This window comes from Bison bison, unplaced genomic scaffold (assembly GCF_000754665.1).
Source record: "Bison bison bison isolate TAMUID 2011002044 unplaced genomic scaffold, Bison_UMD1.0 scf7180017864352, whole genome shotgun sequence".
In the NCBI taxonomy this organism is placed as follows: Eukaryota; Metazoa; Chordata; class Mammalia; order Artiodactyla; family Bovidae; genus Bison; species Bison bison.
In genome coordinates this window covers 2409191-2415829 of record NW_011494924.1, presented here as the reverse complement: position 1 = coordinate 2415829, position 6639 = coordinate 2409191, and the positions used below count along the sequence as shown (strand labels likewise).

The 6639-nt window shown below is 37.3% G+C and overlaps 1 protein-coding gene across 1 annotated transcript in view; it reads left to right on the top strand.

Annotated features, from left to right (window-relative positions):
• The window catches only part of RBM12 (RNA binding motif protein 12), a 38309-nt gene that overhangs the window by 379 nt on the left and 31291 nt on the right, over positions 1 to 6639 (top strand). The window contains exon 2 of the mRNA XM_010855017.1: positions 5159 to 5243. The gene's annotated coding sequence lies outside the window, so the exon portion shown is untranslated. The remainder of the gene's footprint in view (positions 1 to 5158; positions 5244 to 6639) is intronic.

Genomic DNA, 6639 nt, shown 5'->3' with positions numbered 1-6639 from the left:
CCCCGCCGCAGCGAGCGCCCTACACAAAAGGGTCGGGGCTTAGCTAAGGGGGTCTTGGGGCGCCACTTGCGCCTCTCAGTCCTGAGAGGATGGTCTGCCTATCGAAGAGGGCCCGAGGCCATAGCGAGGACGCCCCCGTTGTCTGAGAGGGGAGGAAGCCAGAGCTGGGTGCTCCAGCTGCCCGCAAACGAACGGGAACTGCAGTGAAAACACGCTACATTCCGAATGAACAAGATTCTCTATGCTCTCATGTGGGGCAGAGATTATATCTGTGTCCCGAAGTAAGGGGATAATCATAGTGAGGACACTCCCTCCACCGGAAGTGGGATGGAGGCCCCTGAAAAAAGGGACTGGACACACCTGTGGGGAGGGAGCTGTAGTCGGTTCTCTCCCTAGAGTGTAGGAAGGAAGTCAGAATTGGCCGGCCGCCATGGAGGCCTGAAGGTAGAGGGGGTTGCTTGAAAAGCTGCTGAGGCCCAGCGTTGGGGCGGGGCTCGTTCTCCGGTGTGTAGTTAATTGGAGAAGGCCGCACGGGTATCATGGGGTTGAGTCCGCCTCGCGAGCCTTATGAGAATTGTTAAGACGTTAGGCCCTTGGTTCCCGCGTAGGGAAGGGTCTGCTAAGAGCATCACTTTACGTGTCCCTTGGGAGAGATCCTCCAGCATTTAAGGTGGAGGAGGTTCAATGGGATGCGGAGACTGGGTGATTTTGATGGAGAGTGAACTGAGTTTTTGATTGAAGGCTGGAGATGGTAGTTTGCGGCCACGTGAAAAAAATGAGTGGGAGCGGCTTTGATAATCCACAGGTTAGTGACAGGAAGATCACTAGTGCAGGGGGCTTAGTTGCTAGATTGTAAGTGCGTGGACTATGTTTGCCGTATAGTGGAAAATTCGAGCTCCTGTGAGGGTTACTCTGGGTTATTCAGCTCTGAACGTACCGAAAGCTGTGTAGTGGAAATAGACAACATAAGCGAGGTTTCTGGATCTTAAAACCCTTCTTGCTCCGGATTCCCAGAGATGACATAATGTAAATTGGGATAGTTGACAGGAACCAAAATATACAAGATTAAGGTGATGCCAGTCGATATAACCTACTAAAAAACTGATTGCAACTGAAGGTTTTGTTGAAGGAGAGACTTCGGACAAGTATTTGTTTTAGAGCTTCTTGTATGGTTTTAAATGGTGTAATTTTTGTAAAATGCAGTACTAACATGAAGTTCCTTGGATTTTATTATCTAATTTACATTGTTAATGCATTTCAGAGCATTTGCAATTGAAAAAAATAATCTTAGAAGTCTGGACATATAGGCCATTCTCGTTGCGTTTTGTATTTTAATAATAGGCATACACCAGACTGGGTCGTACTTGGTAGTTTTGATAGCGTGGAGGATTTCTGGATTTAGTGGAAGGAAATTGTGTTCAGCCGTTTTCTAAGAATATTAAAAAGCTGGGAGGAACTGTTACAGGAGGTTAAAAAATTATGTTTATGGTAATTAATCCCTGAAGAAAATGGTATGTTTGGCTTGTTTTGTAAAAGTTGAGGATGTGCTCGGGATTATTACTGGAAAATTTTAATGAAGCAGGGAATACATTTTTATATCACTTTTATATGCTCTATTATTGGTTATTTTGTTTATGGATTGTGATGCATAATTTCAGTTTTTTTATGTTTGTATCTGTTAGGTGAAAAATGTGAAGCTTTAGAAACCATCATGGTAGTTACTTGGATATATTGTTATACGCTGATTCCAGAAAACTCCAGACTTCTTTCATTTTTTTTGACATACCAAATGACTTGATTTTTGCATGATGAGTTTGGGGGTTGTTGGTACAATTTTTAGACGTGAAACTTGATTTTGTGGGCCAGTGTTTTCCAGGTGTTGAAATTCAGCGACAGTATTCATGGTGTTTGTATTCCATTTTGTAGATAGTCACTCCATCCTTCTATTGAATATTTTCTTCTCTAGATGAAATAGGAAGAACTTCTGTCAGTAACGGTTGCGCAAAAGATGTTTTTAGATATCCCTGCCTAAAACGCAGTGACTATCTTCCATTTCTCTGATCTTCTGCCTGGCCAGTAAGTGCTTGATAAATGTTTGTGGGAAAAGTGAATGTTGTTGTGTTTTAGGTCAACTAAGAAAAATCACTTATAGTTTTGTCAGATTTTACTACCACCACACATACACCTTTTGGTTTGCATAGAGTTTAGTTCATTAAATTTAAAGCCTTAAAACCAGTAGTGAGGGTGAATGTGGTTGGCTAGATTAGAAGAAATATTGTTTCTTTGAAGTCTAAAGCCAGTAAGACAATGAACTTTGTTGGCATTTGGGGGGATATAAAAAATAATATAGTCTTTTTTGCAAGAGCGTCTTTTTGATTCACTGCCTTTGAATACTGACTGGAGATAAATGAGAAAGTGGAGAAATATGCTATTAAATGTTTATATCTCCCTCAATGTCAGAAAATTTGTTTTAAGACCGGTCCCAGAACCTGAAATGTGATCCATTTGGGGATGGAGACAAAATTAAGTCGATGAAGCTATGTTCTTTTTCAAATGCATACCATGATGTGGTTATGTTGCGTGTAGCATGGTGCCCGTTGTAATTGGTTCTGTATTACTCATCTTTGTGGTGAACATTCAAAGGGTGCTTATGTTTGTTTTCTTTTGAATCTGAAGATCTTAGATTGTACCTGTACCCTGGTTCTTGTGATCAAAAACTGATTAAACCAAGTTAAAATTCACTTTTGGATGTTTATTACCAAATGAATAGTGGAAATGGTCAAGTTCCTATCTATGCCTTGGCTTCCTGGTAAAGAAGATTGTTGTCAGACATTTTATCCTGAAATTCCAAGTTTTTGGAATGGCTAGTAAATAAGAAAATCTGTCTTCTCATAATAATATGCTAAAATTTTGTAGCAAATATTTGTGCGTGTATCTGGTATTTGTAAAGTGGAAACAAAGCCACTGTGAGTTAATCCTCAAGATAAAGTGCCAAAGTATACTAAAGCAAGCTTCTTGTTTTAGTTCTAAAATATATGAGTGGATTTAATGGCAAATCAAGCCCATTTTCTCTTTCCCTTAGCTCTATGAGAAGGTAAAACATGAATTTTAGATGTTTTGTTGCTTAGAATTGTTTCATTGCTTAGAATTGTTTTCAGTCTTTCTAAAATTCATTAAAGCTTAAGGTGATTGGAATGAATATTTCATTTTGGTATCCTACTTTTAGTTGCTTGCTGACATTTAGAATGCAGGAATGAGTAGGTTCCTAATGCTTCTATTAAACAGTAATGCTTCTATTAAATCATTGAGTCCCTTTCCAAGTGAGATGTTGAAAACAAAAGTACTTTAGTTCTCAGGATTTCTATTTGAAGGAAAGGATGTAGTACGAAGAGTTCTGAAGTTCTGGCTTCTAGCCTGAGCTTCCTGTGTACTTTTCTTTGGTATGGGATGAGGTGGAGCTTCTCTTTTGCTGAAATAGTGAAGATTAACAATTTATGTCTTGATTGATTTTGTAACATGTAAATTCAACATGTTACATACACTTCAGCTAGAGATTTGTCAAATTCAGCTGGTTCTTTTAACTTTTCTCCTTGTTTAGTAGTTTTTGGCAACCCTGTAGACATTTTTGGGAGTAGATATAGCATGTTCCCTTTGGGCTTAACTGGCTGATACCAAGCTTGTTCCTCTGTGGGTGGACATATCTTACTTACCTTCTCTGGTCTGAAAGGGAGGAGGCTGAGGAACTTGTTTCCCTTGCCTTCAGGGCACATGGCCTGACACGACCCCCCCCCCCCCCCCCACCAGACCTTTTGAATTGGAATCTCCAGTAGGAATCATCACAAGTGCTTAACTAGAAAATTACCCTAGTCAAACTTGTACATTTAGGGGAAAAAACCTGCAATAATTCATGCTCTTCTTTGAACATAAACTTTATGTAAAGCAAGCTTTTTTCTGTTTTACATTGCCTTTTGTGACCTGTTAAACTACTGGATGTGGCTTTTTAAATAAAGAGTTTTAGAATTCTACACAAATTAGTATTGATTGTACAACTATTAAAAGATTTAACACAATGCTCTGGACTTTTGTAAGTGTTGTTTATGACATACAGCATAACTTTGTGGCAAAACAATCTCAGTGTTCTTTAGTAATTTGAGTGGATGTTGATGTTTATTTTAGCTTGTTCTTCAGAAAAGTTTGGAGTAACACTGAAACTTTTGAATATGTCTTTCCAGTGATGCATATTAAGCTCAGTGGTGGTGTCTTGATCTTGACAGATAGCTAAAAATAGGCATCATCATTCTAAGTAGGCTTCTGTGGGTAATCTTAATACCTAACAGTGACAATTTTCTTCTACTCTTGAATATAGTTGTCTAATCGTTTGGTCATATAAATTGCTTGTGAATTGTTCATAACTTCACCAGTTTGGGAGAAATTGCAGTGAAAGATGAGTGATGTGTTTTTACTTTGGAAGTACTCTTTAATATGCTGGATTTTTTTTTTTTAACAAGTTTCTTGGGACAAGTTTGGTATGTTAGAAGAAAAAAACTTTCCCTTAATATTTTGAACTCTGGTGGTTTTAACTAGGAATTACTCCTACAGCCAGAACTTTTACTTCATTTGTGTTTTTTTGTTGTTTGATTGCTATTTTGGTGCAAAGGAAAATATCTTGAAAGAGTAACGGCAGTAATTTCCATGAATACGCTTGAGTTGATGATTTAATTTGTCCAGTAACTGTTACTTTGTGAATTTGTGCTTTTTCGTAAAAATTTGATGGGAATCTGAGGAGATAGATTGCAGTTGGACTTGTGTTATGGAATTTTCTGGACTGGTTTAATCATCAAGTGATTAAAGCAATTACCAGATGTGAAGTTGAGCTTTGTGACTGTTTTAGTTTTCAATTGATTCATTCTTCTTGGGCTAATTTATGACACATTCTTGATGTGTGTAAATATATAATATTTTGAGAGAAAGCATTTGAAAGCAATACCAAATAATAATAAACATGTGGGATTTTGGTATCTATATTTTTTTCTAATACTTCATAAAGATGTACTCCAGTGGTTTCATACTCGCCTTCGTAATATACAGTTCAGTGTGGCCTGTGCGTATTTTTGTGTTTCCTGCATTGATTTTTGCCTCCATTTATTCTCTATTGCAGTCTAAAAGTTGGTTTTAATTGGTTGCCCACAGGATTGACTTGACCTCTACTTCTTGTTAAGAAAATACATCTCTTGTTTTATCAGGTAAGAGAATTTGAATAGAGGGTTTGTTTTTATACAAAATAAAATGAGATAGCTTATTAAATAACATGAAAATACATATAATAACTGTGTTTTTTATTCTTTGTTTTTAAACAAGCTTATTTGAGGGATGGTTTTGGGGTGGATGGGTGTCTTGAACATTGTTGATTCCTTTGGGAGTCAGTTTCCTATGGATGCATTTCTCCTGCTGAATTCCTTATTATTAGGAAGTAAGTTGCTGTTTTCTTTCCTCGGTATCATTTTAGACCACCTACAAATAGAGGTGCTTATTATTGGTATGGTTTTTTTAATATTCCTTTGTGGAATAGGTAGAGAAAATGGTAGAAGTATATATGTCATATGTTTTAGAGTACAAATTGACTTTAGATGGAACCTTATTGATTGGAATCTGACCCTCTTGTTAAATAACTAGGATATGCTCAAGCAAGATAGATTGAAATGACTCATCTGTCAGACAGGTACTTTGTAGCAGAATAGCAGATTTTATTTCATGTTTTTTCAGAACCTAAAACCTTCTCCCTTTTTGGATGGCTGTATGAATAAATCTTGTGCGCTACTTTGGTTTACTCAGCCCTTTTCTAGATGGTAATCTGGGCAGACCTTCAATATCATGTTTTCGTATGTACCTTGTACAGACTTTGACTAAATCCCCTCTCTCAGCGGCAGATGGTTTGAAGACTTAACTGTGTATGTCACTTTAGCCCTGTGTTTAATTCTTGGGACATATTAAAATTCTCATCTTACTGTCCTAATGCAAACTAACATACTCTTTGTCTCTCTCTCAAGTTTTGGGGATTTAGATTACCCAAGATGTTTCCCCCAATTAGTGATTAAGTGATTTTTGAAGTTGAATGGATTATTGTCTTAGCTTTGCTGTATAGCCAATCTTTTAGAATTAGTAAGGAACGAGAATTTGATTTAATGAATCAGAACCTTCTTGATGAACTTCTTAGAGACTGCTAAATAGTAAATAAGGGCAAAAGAGTCTATCAGTGTGATGTGTTTAGTATTAATTTTTCTTACTGATCCTTTCGACCAAAAATGAAAAGCTTCCCCCTCTTTTCAGATTTCTAGTGTTTTATATGGTTTTATTTTGTGTTTGCCAATCCATCTTTCTAGGTTAAATTTGAAGGTGGCTTTTATTTTTGTGTAGGTGTGTGTGAGAAAAGCGTCTGAAAGCCAAACAATGTAGTTCTCTTGTGTACAGCAGTCGTAATATTGAGATATAATTGCAGATTTTGTTGCCTCAAATTAGTATTCATGTAATATTTGACATTGGAAAGCTGCTTTCATGGAGTTAGTATCCTTAGAACTTGCAGCAGGAAACTTTGCTCTTCTTTGTTCTTATTTGAGAAGTGATGAAGCCACAGCTCACATA